Below are 15,010 nucleotides of genomic sequence, written 5' to 3' on the forward strand. Positions count from 1 at the left end.
TGTCAGTGCTGAGATGGAGGAGAATATTGTGGATTACTCTACTGAACCATTTGACAGGGTGCCCATCTCGCAAGAAAAGCCACATTAGACTTGGGGTTTAGATCATCTTATGCCATCTCACTCCTCAGACCTAGAGCTTTATTCAACTCTCACTAACCTTGGAGATGATTTTCATCTACCTATCTCTGTTGGTTCTCCTCTGTCAAGTCTCATTTATGATTTCTGACTCTGTACAAGGATTACAGCACCAGAGGAGTATGTGTGGATAGGGACGAAGGAAGTTGGGGTTAGTATCACTGGTATTTCACTAGAATCTTTGATGTTTGTTGGTAATTGCATTTTCCCTAATAACCCCAATGTACAATCACCACCCGTTGAGCCTCACCTTGGATCATTTGGAGATGTAGGGTTTTCTAATGTAGATGTAATTAGATTTTCTGGGGCCTTGGGGACTCATGGGGTAGCTAGGTTTTCTTATGGTGCTAAATATACCTTATCAGAATTAGGGTTTTCAAAGCAAGAAGGTGTCTTACTTGGATTTCAGTTTTGAGGTACTATCGAAGATTTTGGAGGTGTACATATTAGGGATCTAGTGGGTCTCTCACCCTCTAACGTAGGAGAATACTCCCTTGGGCACAATGAAGGAGTTGCTTCGAGGAAGAAAGTAAAAAAGTTGAAATGTACAAAGGTTAAAGAGTGGTATATGGCTCTAGTTCTAGGTGATGGTCTCAGGTTCGACAATATCATGGATATTGTTGACAGTGTATCTTTTTGGTGGGTTCATCAAAGGCACTACTCATCTACACAATCGATAAATGGGCACTAGAGGTTTGGATTCAAGCGATGGATGTGATACAAGAGTTATTCACCATGTCGAAGGGTTGGTTTGCCTTAAAATTCAATAAGGTGGAGTAGGCAAGCGCGGACTTATCCAGGAACTGGAACATAGAAACGACTCCCGTTTATTTTAAGACATGGGCTCCTATGTTTGAATCTAACATAACTTGACCCCTTCAATTACATTGTAGGAATTGGGTAAATATTTTAGGCGAACTTTCTTTCCCTTAATTAAGTAAAATGATATTATTTTTTTTCCTTTTTCATATATATATATATCAGCTTTGGGGCCTCTCAATATCCTAACTCCCAACATATGGCTTCCCCCCTTAAACGATTCGCCAGGCTGATGTGTCACATCTCTGAGACCTCATAGTATTTTGAGTTACCAAGTTCGACCTCCTCACGAGAACTTGACTTATTGGCTGATGGATCACCACATCAATGACAACTTCCATGTCATTTCTTTGTGCTATTTATCACAGGTACTTCCTCAAAACTTTCCATCCTTACGGGGTTCCAACCTATGGGTTTGACCTTGGCCATATGATATCAACCATGCCCTGAGCCCATCTCAAAATAATTCCACATGTTTCCCATAAGTGGGCCACTTGAGACCCGAGATGCCCCACTGCTGACCAGGTGGCCCTAAGGCATCGTGCTAGTATGATCTCTATTGGGCCACTATATTGTCATCATTATTATCGTTCCTTAATATATATTTTATCCATTCATACCACTATTTTATCACATTATTTATCATATTTTATCATATAAGTCCATTTCATAATTACTTATGCTCTTGTCGATAAGTAATCCTTGTTCTCATGTATTTTTAATAAATTGATGATTATTATGCATGAATTTTCCAATGATGGTTTATTAAAGAATTTTTTATAGCATAACTCACAATTTTAGCCTCCAAGATCTATTCCAGATTGCAAATTTGATCTTTAGCGTATAGTCAAATATTCTAACTCAGAAATTCGCTTGGATAAAAAGTGTCAGTTTTCCGTTGGACGTTTATGGAAAATGAAGTTGAATCTTGAAAATATGACATGAATTATGTGCAGAACTGACCAAATTAGTTTTCCAATGAGCAGTTTTCCAAAATTCGGTCTACATTGAGAGAAACACAAGGTTCTCTAAAGGTAATTTTCTCAGATTTTCTATTGTCGCCATTTTCCAAATTCTTCCAGTTAAAATACCAGATTCGACTTGTTCCAGTTGAATCATGATGGAGAGATATTTCATATTTTATCTTCCTGATGAATTTTTTTCGGACAATCTAAAATTGCAATGGAAATCATTTTGTAATCTATTTAGTTGTAATTTCTCTTTGCTCTATGTGTATTTAAATGAAAAGAGAGATCAAAGTGAGGAGGATGGACAATTATTGAATTAGAGGCAGAGCTCATAGATGTATTGTATCTATTTCTAATTTTTAATGAAAGGAGCTAGCAGTAAAATTTCATAATTGTCTACTTGTACTCCTATTTGAATTATTTTTCAAGGGAGAACTAACTCTTGGGAAGTTTGGCCCACTACCTTGGACAAGGTGCTACCTTGAACATCTAAGGTAGTTTAGTTGTGTGTTTGTTTATTTTAGTTTCATTTTTTTTAAGTAAATTTCCTTTTCTTTAAAGTAATTTGTTGGCTACTGCATTTTCCAGATTGTTGTTTCCTACAATTTCTAGATTTCATTTAATTTACTGCTCTAGATTAGCATTTGAATTATGTTGGGTGCAATAAGTAAATTTCCAATTCAACAATGTGTGGTTTAATTTAGTATTGATTCACACCATGGGATTAGCATAATTCTTTTCATGTCATTCACTTTCTTCTTTTTAAATTAGTATTGTTATTCAAGTCTTACATTTTATTTCTTTTTAAATGAGTTTGGTAGTGTAGAACACAATCATGTAGAACCAGTGTTAGTTTTTGGTTGTCTCTTGCATATATTTTTCTGATTTCCTTGAAATAAAAAGACACTCCTCAGGTTGATGATTAGTGTTCAGGTGATTAATTTTTTTTTATTATTAAGCAACTAATTTACTCAATAGTCTCCATGCAAAAGGGAAAAGGAATCCATTGGGAACTGATCTCATACTGGGTCACCACGAGTAGATAGACTGTTGAACCTGAGCTACACTAAGGAATCATTTACCCAAGTCCCTCGAGTTCCGAGATTCTAGATTCTCGGGGTGGCCCCTCCTCATGGTAGCCTTCCCTCACCCAATGGTCTATGTAACATAATTTTTTTTTTCACCTTCTCTTGATAAAAACCTAGCTATCTCTTGTCATTAGGTCTCCAGTTCGTAATTCAATTTATCTTCTAACTTCTGCCCCATGGCCTTCTCCCTTTTCATTCTAACCACATGGGCTTCACTGGAAAAGCAATAACATATCACGTGTGTTCATATTGGGGCATAAAAAATGAGAAAAAAATGAAATAATATATTCAACATATAATAGGGGGGTAAAGGGTATTTATATGATGTATAGAAATATCTATATTATAAGATATTGTTTATATAATACATTGGCCACATGGAAGAAAAAAACAAGTGGATTGGAGAAATAGAGGTTTAGGATTATTGAGAGTGGGATGTATAAAGAAGAAACTATGGTAATATTAGGTCCATAGTAGCCTAATATTCAAACCTATGGCCCTAGTATTGACATGAAATTCATGGCCCTTATATTTCATTTTCATCCTTTTACTTAAATTTTTAACATTACCATGAAATGACTCAAGATTCTTGAGAGTGGTTGCGACCTCATTACATTTCCTATGGAGAAAGTAGAATTTTAGATCTCACTCAAAATCCAACATACTTATTACCTTTTCATCATTTCAAGATTAAGGGGATTGCAATGTTTCCATTGGATTTTGTCATGTACTAGGCTATGGAACTCATATTTAATCAAGAGAACCAAGCCCTCTATGTACCTTTATGTTAGTGACATTTGTTGTCGAACTCCTCTATCATGAACCTACTAAAAATGTACCTATCACTCAAACAAATCCTTAACTTGACATGCTATGTTTTTTCTATATTACGTTAATGCTTAGAGGGCGATATTAACGACAAATATCCTAAGATAGGGAATCATTTTGATGATATGTTGGTATTTTTTGTAGCATGATTTTTTTGGATGTTAGAGGCCATCTAGAGCCTACCTGTTGATGTATTTTCAGTTTAGAGATGGATTGCACTCAATGTTATTTTGGTTATCTGTAGCCTTACATGCTATATAAATGAGAACTTGTAATTTGTGGACTTGTGGTTGATGAAGATCATAACTACTATATGAATGATGTTATATGGTTTAATCCATGCTTTTATTGAAATATATGCATCAAAATATATAAAAATATATATTATAAAAAATTCACTCCCAAAATCGCTCCCAACCTGGGAGCTTTTGAAAATGTCTCTCCTCACTCCTTCCACTCCCGCCTCCCAATTCTACTCCCACTTCCCTCTTCTACTCCCACTCCCAAGTAGCCTTGCTCCAGAAAAAACACACATCACCTTACTAATACCTCTACGATGTATGTCTAATTTTTCTATTGATATTTTTTACCTGTTTCTCAGTTAGCGATCCTCCCAATGATGGGGCAGTAAAGAAGACAAAAAATATGACACCTTCACCATTTCCTTACATTAGTGATGAACAAGTTGAATGAAAGTGAGTGAGATAGTGATATCGATTGTTGCTTTGTAAAGGGAACATATATGCCACAAGAGATAGTGAAATAAACTATTATTTGGAAGAGAGTGCATGCATGCTAAAGGCATGCATGTCACACCTTCAGTTAATTCTAGTTTTGATGTTGTTTCAAATTTAGCAATTTCTATTTTGGATCGAGTTTTTCTATTATTAGATTTTTCTTTTGTTATTTTTAGCATGCATTATCTACTATTACTTAGAGGGTGCATATCCTTAGTCAATTAGAATAATTATGCATGATAAATACCCATATTAGGTAGAGGACACAGATCTCAAGGAAGGTATGAATTCCTGCATGCTCTTGCTTATATTTTAATGGGGACACACTTACTTGGCATTCTTACCATGAAAAAATTGTGCACTAGGTGATCAAGTTAGGGATATGATTTGAAAAACTCCAACCATATAGGATTTTGCATGTGTCCATATTCGTTGTACCTTCTCTCCTCTTCATATTTTATAAGCGAGATGAAAGGTGTGCCATTGTGTTGGTTATCAAGGTTTTGTTTTGAACTATTGTAGTGTATCCTCTTTAGTATTCAATAGAAGATAGGTTCAATTGCGAGTTCAAATATGTGTGTTTTCCATTCAAATTTTTCACAATATGTATTTGTACAATCAACAAACTTATATCTTCCTCTTTTTTATTAAAACTTTCAAGTTTTCAGCTACCTAGTATTTAGTCTATTCTTTCTAGGTGCAGAATTTTCTTATTATTGTTAATGAAAATAAAGGGATATAAAGATAAAGAGGTATAAAAAATGTTAATGAAAAAACGGATACCTATAATATTTAATTAAGGTAGGGTGATTTTAAATTAGCAAGGTATATTGGGTTCGTATTAGTAGGGAGTTAAATAAAGTGATTTTTAGAGTTATTTTCCAATATCTAGTTAAATTAAGGGTATTATTTAGTATGCCAAAATGCACGTGATATGTTAGAGATTCATTGAGTGAAGGCCCCGTGTTTTTGACCAATCCTATGAAGGGAATTTCATTCAACATATAAGGAGTCTCCTTTGACTAGGGTTCTAATCATTCTCAAGATAAGGTTGGTCAAAATTTTCCTATAAGTTCATGGCCTCCTACCCTCAAGCTCAAAAAAAAATTTCCTACTCCTTCCCACCATGAACCGATTGAGGGCTTCAGACTTCGCACTACATGGTTCCTTAGAAGGAGGACTTGGAAACGGTCCTAGCTGTCATATCCACTACTACGTAGGATTTCTTAGACTAGCCTTGTCGGCTTCAACCTTCCCTCGAGAGTTTAGTAGACCTCCATATGAGACTTATGGGTTCACTATAATGTTCTAGGATTCCTAGGCTAACTTATGACATTATCCCTCTCAAGATTGAGTGATTGGTTCTCAAAATATTTCTTGGCTTATGAGTCTACCCACTCCATGATGAGAGAATACCCGCATGGGAGGTGTAGATGCTCCTTCATGGATTACCTACCACATACTTAGGATAGACCTAGGGAGGATCCAACCTTGGCTGCCACATGCCAACGGTGCCAGACCTTATGCCAGACATCCAAACAACTCCATGTCAATAAGGAGATCCTTGAGGTCCATTGGCAGTCACTTTAGGATGCCAAAAATAGATATATAACCTGCTGAAAATGCAAGGTTGAAGGACATTTAGATAAAACCGGTGGCTAAATTGATATTAGGGAAAACTCCCTTGGATTTTAAAGTCATGCTCATCAACCAACACAACAACTTGTAACATGGCTACAAATGACTCCTGAATGAATGCATACCATGTTATGCAGAAGGCCTCTCCCATAGTAATATTATATTAATAAAGGGTCACAAAACCTACTATGAATTGAAGCTTCCATGCCTTGATGTTGTATTATAATCTGGTATTAGTTATGATGCAATTAATATGCTTTTATGCACCAACTATTTTGTGCCTGCCATTTAGCAGTTGTTAACATATTATCACTTTTCAGCTTTCTTACACATTCAAGCATACATTCCACATAGATACATACATAGACATAACTATTTAATACATCACACAACACACAAGGGATATATTACATAAATGATTCTTTACCAGTATAATGTAGTCCCTAAATTTAAATCGTTATCCATAAACACAGTAACATCATTCATCATACGTTAAACATAATACACTTATCTCGGAGTAAGTAGGGAAATTGATTCTAGGACAAGGACTCTCCACCTAAACATAGACAGTTGCAGTCAAACTTACTTGCAACCATCACCCTCAAGCTAGAGTCTAGAGGTGCCCAACCTGACCTCTAGGTGCTCACATAGTGATTCATCCCCTTCTATAGAGTCCATAATTTGTTGTTCCATTCGGGCATTAACCATTATTCTTCATTCTCGTATTCCTCGACTTCTTCTTTAGGATGGCCTCTACCCAATATTTTACAGGGCTCTATAGTTTTCTATCTCAACCCATAGCCTCCATGGGACTAAAGCTATTGTAGGGACCCAGAGATTCTATCCCAACCCATAGATTCAAGGGACCCAAGTTTTTACATGGCTTGAGAGACCTCTATCTCAACCCATAACCTATAGGGACCCAAGCTGTTACAGGGATCCAAGGATTCTATCTAAACCCATGGCCTCCAATGACCCCAACCTATTATAGGGCTCTAGAGACTAACATCTCAACCCAAATCCTACAGGGATCAAGAGTCAATCCCCTTCTCCTCTCCTCTTCATCACTTCGTGATGAGAGCTCGCATAGAAATTCTCGTCTACTCCACACCATTTTTCATTCTCTTCTCATTGATCCAGTATTCATGTTTCCATTTTCTCTCATTTCTCTCTATTTCTCTTTCTCGCATCTAGCCTTTTCTCACTTTATTCCTTGGTTTTCATTACTATTGTGTCCTCCCAGGCCTGCAACACGCCGTCCCTTTTCATAAATTATTTTTCTTTTATTTCTTATGGTTGCTTCCCAAGCATCATGGGTCTACATACCTCTTGTTCTTCTCATTTAATTTTAAGAGTTGTTTTCTTCAACTCTGACACCTACCAATATTTAATGGTTGTCCTGCATTTTCAGGGTTTCCTCCTTGCACATGAAAGAAGGGCGTCCCAAGAAAGTGACTCTCTTCCCAGCTCTAGAATGTGTGTCCTTGACTCAGTCCCCATATTTATTTGAATTCGTTGTACAATATTTACAATTCTATTCGCATGGGATCCTCGGGTGTGGTTTTCACAGTCCCCTCCCACTTGAGGTAACACCATCCTTAGTGTTCAGTTTTCCATGTAAAATCACATAATAAAAGTGCAACACATAATATTTCATGGATATTTATGCATACAAGTCTTTACAGTATTGAAAAGTATACATGCTTATTTTACCCATCGAACAAGAAAGGATAATTAGCTTTCATGGCATCAACCATTTCCCACGTGGCCTCCTCTAGCCTAAATTGATTCCACTGTACCTTGACTTGCTATATAGGTCAGTTTAAGAGCTCGAGACTCCTGTGGTCGAGAAGGCACATCGATTTTGGTTGGAACTCTTTATCAGGTTCCACCTGTTAGCGCTTCAAATTTCACCTCAGGCTGAGAAAGGTAAACCTCAAGGCAACATCAAACCATTTAGCCTCGTAGCTAGCCCTACGGGGCAGGAGAAGGCTCTCTCCAGTCTATCTCGTAAAATCTTCAATAGATGAGATGACCAATAAGGCAACACTGATATTAGGCTAGTAAACTGATCAAAACGGGGCTTTTAATTAAATGATGGGGTTTTTCTGGGCGCATTGGACAAAATCACAGCTTGAACAGACAAATATAATGAACAACACAGATTATCGACTGAGGCAAGGTAGGCAAGAAATTTAACACCAAATCTAGATTTAAATGGGATGGCAAGACTGGTGAGGAGCTGACAAGGGCATAAGAGTTGAATCCTTGTCAAACAGAGGAAAACATTGAATATGAACAAACTTATAGGCAGAGCATATAATACTATGAATTCTTACCTAAACACTTCATTTGTTCAATTAGAAATGATCATGTAGTGAAATGAAACATAACCGGTTGCATATGAAACAAAGGGAAAACTTATGCTAAATTATCATACCACAGTAATCTCAGAAGTCAGAGCTGTATTTTCATTAAAAAAAACTTTGTCAAAGACTGTACAATGGAGCTCAGTTCTCCTCCAGCACTCAGAATTTTCTTTCCCCGCTAACTCTCTCTTACAAAAAAATATTTTTATACATTAAATCAACTAAAAATAAAAAAAACAACAGATCGACCCCCAAAACACGGGCGCTGTTTCAACTAAAGCCATGAAAATAGAATAGAATCCTCCATCTACTCTTAAAGATAAATGAGCCTTCCATTATTCCAGCGTGAAGACAAAAATAGGCAAACGAACCTATGAATTCCACTTTGCAACTGCAGTCAAAGAATAGATCATCGGTTCCTGTTTCTCTGCTATGACAGGTGTCTTTGTTTATTTTTGGCTGAAGTGAAGGGCTAGGTGTCAAGGACGTGTGCCAAAGATGATGTTTCTCAGCAGGATAATCTATTGGGAAGATCCGACTGAAGACAATTTTGCAACCTTCAAGAACTTTCAAACGCACAACTTTTATAACCTGTCTTACATCTCTGCTATTGAAACCCGATCGAGCAATATCTTTATCATTATTCTCATCAAAAAAATAACTGATGCACAGAACGCAGTGCACGTAGCATGCTGGCAAGAGCGCCCTCCATCTCTGCTTCATCCCTCATTGCCTGTGTAAATGATTGACCTTGGATATTATATTATCGACAACTTGAGCTAAAGAAATGGTATCCTTCCATCACCATCAGATTTGATCTGTGCCTTGGCCATACATTCTCTATATCATCAAGAATCACAACTGCTGACTCTGCTCCCAGTACCACATCCAGGTTTTTTTTTTTTTTTTATGTCTGTGGGTACTGTTCCCTTGTGAAATGACTCTAGTGCCAAAATATTCTCCTGTGGGATCAAGAAGTTTTGCCATTTTCAAAGCATAAGCACGCTCCCCCATTGTATAGACATACATCTCATACATCTCATTTGCCTCCCCAAAAACTTGTGCGTGAAAGGTCTAAGTTTCGTCCATATTTGCAAGGACATTAATCTGTACAAGCTACTGCTGGTGTCCCCAACTTCTGAACTAGGATTCAATACTCTTGTTAGGTATGTTGACGTGATGTACGCCTCCTCTTCAGGAAGAATATCAACAAATCGAGCAGAATTCAGCAACGTGTCATCCAAATCCAGTACTAAATATAATTTCTGCCTTGGTAACAATTTCTTCAGATCACTTTCACGTAACCGTTCGATTTCTGTATCTGCAAGTTCGAAATCCTTGTGAATATATTTGAGGGCAACACCAGTTTGATCATTAGACTCAGAATTTTACTCCACCATGCCACAGCGAATGCAAACTTCCCACATAAATCTAAAAGAAAAAACTAAGCCACAAGCGGAATCCCCAGTTTCAGTACAGTGTTTGGTGTATCAACTCAAGTATATCTCCTGCTGCCTTGAGAAGCAAAGGCTGCATTGTATATGTTTTACCACTGCCCATTTGACCATATGCAAATCATGTTCCTTTTTTGCGGCGAAAGATAGCTGGAACGATGGGTTTCACAGTACTACGATAAACTTCCTCATTTGTAACATGTTCATCTAAAACAGCATCAAATGTGAGTTCACTTTTTCCGACATATGCAGTCAAATCCACCTTTAGCTTTGTCTTTGAAATCATGAATTTTTCATTTGTAGATCTGGGCACAAATGACAATGCCCACGCAGGTGCATGTCTGTTTTTCAGTCCTTCTTGCTCTCTCTGAACACATGACTCTAGCCGCTGGTATCTTTCCAGCAAAAGCTTGTCTCCTCCCACAAATCCCTAAGATATGATGCTTTTTTTTATTAAGATATAGTGTGCCATTAACAGACACCTCTATAGAAGGAGATGAAGTGACCTTTCCAATAACCTCAAACAGAACACCGGAATCATTGAGTCTCTTGGTAAACCAAACTGACCTTGTTCAATACGATGAAGAAGGTCTCGCAAGATAGCCACAAATGGTGAAATTCCAATGCCACCAGCAACCAGAATCAGATTACCATAACTTAATTGATAATCTACCTCATGCCCATAAGGACCTTCAACTGAAACATTCAATTTAAAAGGACATCGAACTGCTAACTGTTGTTGTGTTTGTTCCCCGATCATTGAAACAATATTTTTCAGTTCGTGTGTCCATTTTCCAAGAGGGTTGATAAGAATTGATAAATGATGTCTGCCATCATATGGGCTGGATGACACACTAAATTGATGCCATTGTAGCCAAGATAAATTTCTTATTTGGATAAAGACAAACCTCAGCGCATGGTAGCACAAACCTGGTGGCTTTTATATAACCAATTCGATTTTTCCAAAATGGAAAGCACTTTGCCAACAGCAAATCAACATCTCTTCGAGATTGACAGAATCTAAGAAACCGGTCAACTATGAAGAAAAAGATCCCTCCTGCTGCTATGCTCCTCCATTCGAATATTGGTAGATCCACCTTGGTCCTATCTGAGTTGCAACACATTCCATTGTCGCAGGAGAATAAGAACAGGCATAATTGCAGTGAGGGTAGCAATTTCAAGAATTGATGTACCATTCAAGTTGCTGACAAAATCTTTCTTAATCTGCTTGTGAGGATTGAGGTAGGTACTGTAGGATTCCATAGATATATTATGAAAAGTGAATATTCTGAATTGTGCTTGTACAGGGATAGGAGCTTGAAGTCGTTGCCATTTGAAGAGCTGGAGAATAAATTACATATTCTAAAACATCACATTTAATGATTTCTTCTTCAAAACAGGGTTTTGAAGAAGAATCAATCTCACACTGACATAAGACAGAGTCTAACATCGTCTCCACTTGGGATGGCAGCTGCCGCTTTTTGGAGGTGCCAAGAACCGCAGAACTTTGGGAGAGCAGACAGTGCCTCCACCCATTGGGAAATGGAGTCATCATCGACACAACTCTTTACTTAATTTTCAAACTGAAACTGAACTCAAACAATCTTCAAGCAAACTAAAACAAGATGCTGCCCTTATGGTTGCTTATTTATTTACAAAGCTATCCTACTTTGCTGTACAAACAATAGATCAGGTAATACTAAAATGCCAGATTAACCATTCAAGTAAACCTGAGAATGATGCCGCTTGAGAATGCTTCCACCAGGCCACAGATGTAATTGTTGGCAGCCTTTCATACAAGTAATGAGCCTGGTCACGAACAAGACAGCCCGATCTATCAATCAAACTGAAAAACATGTCCATGTATGCTGCAATAGGATCACGGAAGCCAGACTCTGTTGGTTGCCCCAACTCTGCAATGCATACTTCCAGCTGCACATTGTCAATGTAAACATCTATAGGCAAGTCTACGATTTCTTGTTGTGAAGGAGGAAGGATTTCCAAGAACTTTTTAGGGTCTTGGAAATCATATGACTGAATCTGCTCATCTAAACATTGAATCTCCTTTTCAATCTTTTCAACAATTAACTCACAGGCACCAATTTTAGCTTCAGGAGAGAACTCTGGAGATTTCAAACTTTGAAAGAAGTCACTGAAAAATTCTTCATTTGTTTCAATATCTACTAACCACTCTCTAACTCCGTTTAGAGCTTCACAAAGTGCAGGGTTTGCCACATACCCTACCATTGCATGAACAGATCAGCATGCGTTGGAATGTCTGGATCGAATTAGAGTCGCCAGGTGAATGGTTCAGCCTGCATAAGTGTCTGACTGCTGTCCACCATCAGCATCAGATCTACACCTTGATTACATGTACTGGGACAAGACAATCAACAAATTGAATGTTCTCCCCAGTATGGTCGCCAGTATGTTAGCGCTTGAAATTTCACCTCAGGCTGAGAAAGGTAAACTTCAAGGCAACATCAAACCATTTAGCCTCGTAGCTAGCCCTATGGGGCAGGAGAAGGCTCTCTTTGGTCTATCTCATAAAATCTTCAATAGATGAGATGACCAATAAGGCAACACTGATATTAGGCTAGTAAACTGATCAAAAAGGGGTTTTTAATTAAATGAAGGGGTTTTTCTGGGCGCATGGACAAAATCACAGCTTGAACAGAGAAATATAATGAACAACACAGATTATCGACTGAGGCAAGGTAGGTAAGAAATTTAACACCAAATCTAGATTTAAATGGGATGGCAAGACTGGTGAGGAGCTGACAAGGGCATAAGAGTTGAATCCTTGTCAAACAGAGGAAAACATTGAATATGAACAAACTTATAGGCAGAGCATATAATACTATGAATTCTTACCTAAACACTTCATTTGTTCAATTAGAAATGATCATGTAGTGAAATGAAACATAACAGGTTGCATATGAAACAAAGGGAAAACTTATGCTAAATTATCATACCACAGGAATCTCAGAAGTCAGAGCTGTATTTTCATTAAAAAAAACTCTGTCAAAGACTGTACAATGGAGCTCAGTTCTCCTCCAGCACTCAGAATTTTCTTTCCCCGCTAACTCTCTCTTACAAAAAATTATTTTTATACATTAAATCAACTAAAAACAAAAAAAACAAAAGATCGACCCCCAAAACAGGGGCGTTGTTTCAACTAAAGCCATGAAAATAGAATAGAATCCTCCATCTGCTCTTAAAGATAGATGAGCCTTCCATTATTCCAACGTGAAGACAAAAATAGGCAAACGAACCTATGAATTCCACTTTGCAACTGCAGTCAAATAATAGATCATCGGTTCCTGTTTCTCTGCTATGACATGTATCTTTGTTTATTTTTGGCTGAAGTGAAGGGCCAGGTGTCAAGGACGTGCGCCAAAGATGATGTTTCTCAGCAGGATAATCTATTGGGAAGATCCGACTGAAGACAATTTTGCAACCTTCAAGAACTTTCAAACGCACAGCTTTTATAACATGTCTTACATCTCTGCTATTGAAACCCGATCGAGCAATATCTTTATCATTATTCTCATCAAAAAAATATCTGATGCACAGAACGCAGTGCACGTAGCATGCTGGCAAGAGCGCCCTCCATCTCTACTTCATCCCTCATTGCCTGTGTAAATGATTGACCTTGGATATTATATTATCGACAACTTGAGCTAAAGAAATGGTATCCTTCCATCACCATCAGATTTGATCTATGCCTTGGCCATATATTCTATGTATCATCAAGAATCACAAATGCTGACTCTGCTCCCAGTACCACATCTAGGTTTTTTTTTTTTATGTCTGTGGGTACTGTTCCCTTGTGAAATGACTCTAGTGCCAAAATATTTTCCTGTGGGATCAAGAAGTTTTGCCATTTTCAAAGCATAAGCACGCTCCCCCATTGTATAGACATACATCTCATACATCTCATTTGCCTCCTCAAAAACTTGTGCGTGAAAGGTCTAAGTTTCGTCCATATTTGCAAGGACATTAATCTGTACAAGCTACTGCTGGTGTCCCCAACTTCTGAACCAGGATTCAATACTCTTGTTAGGTATGTTGACGTGATGTACGCTTCCTCTTCAGGAAGAATATCAACAAATCGAGCAGAATTCAGCAACGTGTCATCCAAATCCAGTACTAAATATAATTTCTGCCTTGGTAACAATTTCTTCAGATCACTTTCACGTAACCGTTCGATTTCTGTATCTGCAAGTTCGAAATCCTTGTGAATATATTTGAGGGCAACACCAGTTTGATCATTAGACTCAGAATTTTACCCCACCATGCCGCAGCGAATGCAAACTTCCCACATAAATCTAAAAGAAAAAACTAAGCCACAAGCGGAATCCCTGGTTTCGGTACAGTGTTTGGTGTATCAACTCAAGTATATCTCCTGCTGCCTTGAGAAGCAAAGGCTGCATTGTATATGTTTTACCACTGCCCGTTTGACCATATGCAAATCATGTTCCTTTTGTGCGGCGAAAGATAGCTGGAACGATGGGTTTCACAGTACTACGATAAACTTCCTCATTTGTAACATGTTCATCTAAAACAGCATCAAATGCGAGTTCACATTTTCCGACATATGCAGTCAAATCCACCTTTAGCTTTGTCTTTGAAATCATGAATTTTTCATTTGTAGATCTAGGCACAAATGACAATGCCCACGCAGGTGCATGTTTGTTTTTCAGTCCTTCTTGCTCTCTCTGAACACATGACTCTAGCCACTGGTATCTTTCCAGCAAAAGCTTGTCTCCTCCCACAAATCCCTGAGATATGATGCTTTTCTTTATTAAGATATAGTGTGCCATTAACAGACACCTCTATAGAAGGAGATGAAGTGACCTTTCCAATAACCTCAAACAGAACACCGGAATCATTGAGTTTCTTGGTAAACCAAACTGACCTTGTTCAATACGATGAAGAAGGTCTCGCAAGATAGCCACAAATGGTGAAATT

The 15,010-nt window shown here is 37.8% G+C and overlaps 2 pseudogenes; both read right to left on the minus strand.

Moving 5' to 3' along the window:
• Positions 1-8,852: 8,852 nt before the first annotated feature.
• LOC149247960 (RNA polymerase II C-terminal domain phosphatase-like 4 pseudogene) lies at positions 8,853-10,009 on the minus strand (annotated as a pseudogene).
• A 148-nt stretch (positions 10,010-10,157) lies between these two features.
• On the minus strand, positions 10,158-14,363 carry LOC149247961 (RNA polymerase II C-terminal domain phosphatase-like 4 pseudogene; annotated as a pseudogene).
• Positions 14,364-15,010: the final 647 nt, after the last annotated feature.

This window comes from Pinus tabuliformis, chromosome 7 (genome assembly GCF_031772625.1).
Source record: "Pinus tabuliformis cultivar Carrire ecotype Pingquan chromosome 7, CPIR1, whole genome shotgun sequence".
NCBI lineage: Eukaryota > Viridiplantae > Streptophyta > Pinopsida > Pinales > Pinaceae > Pinus > Pinus tabuliformis.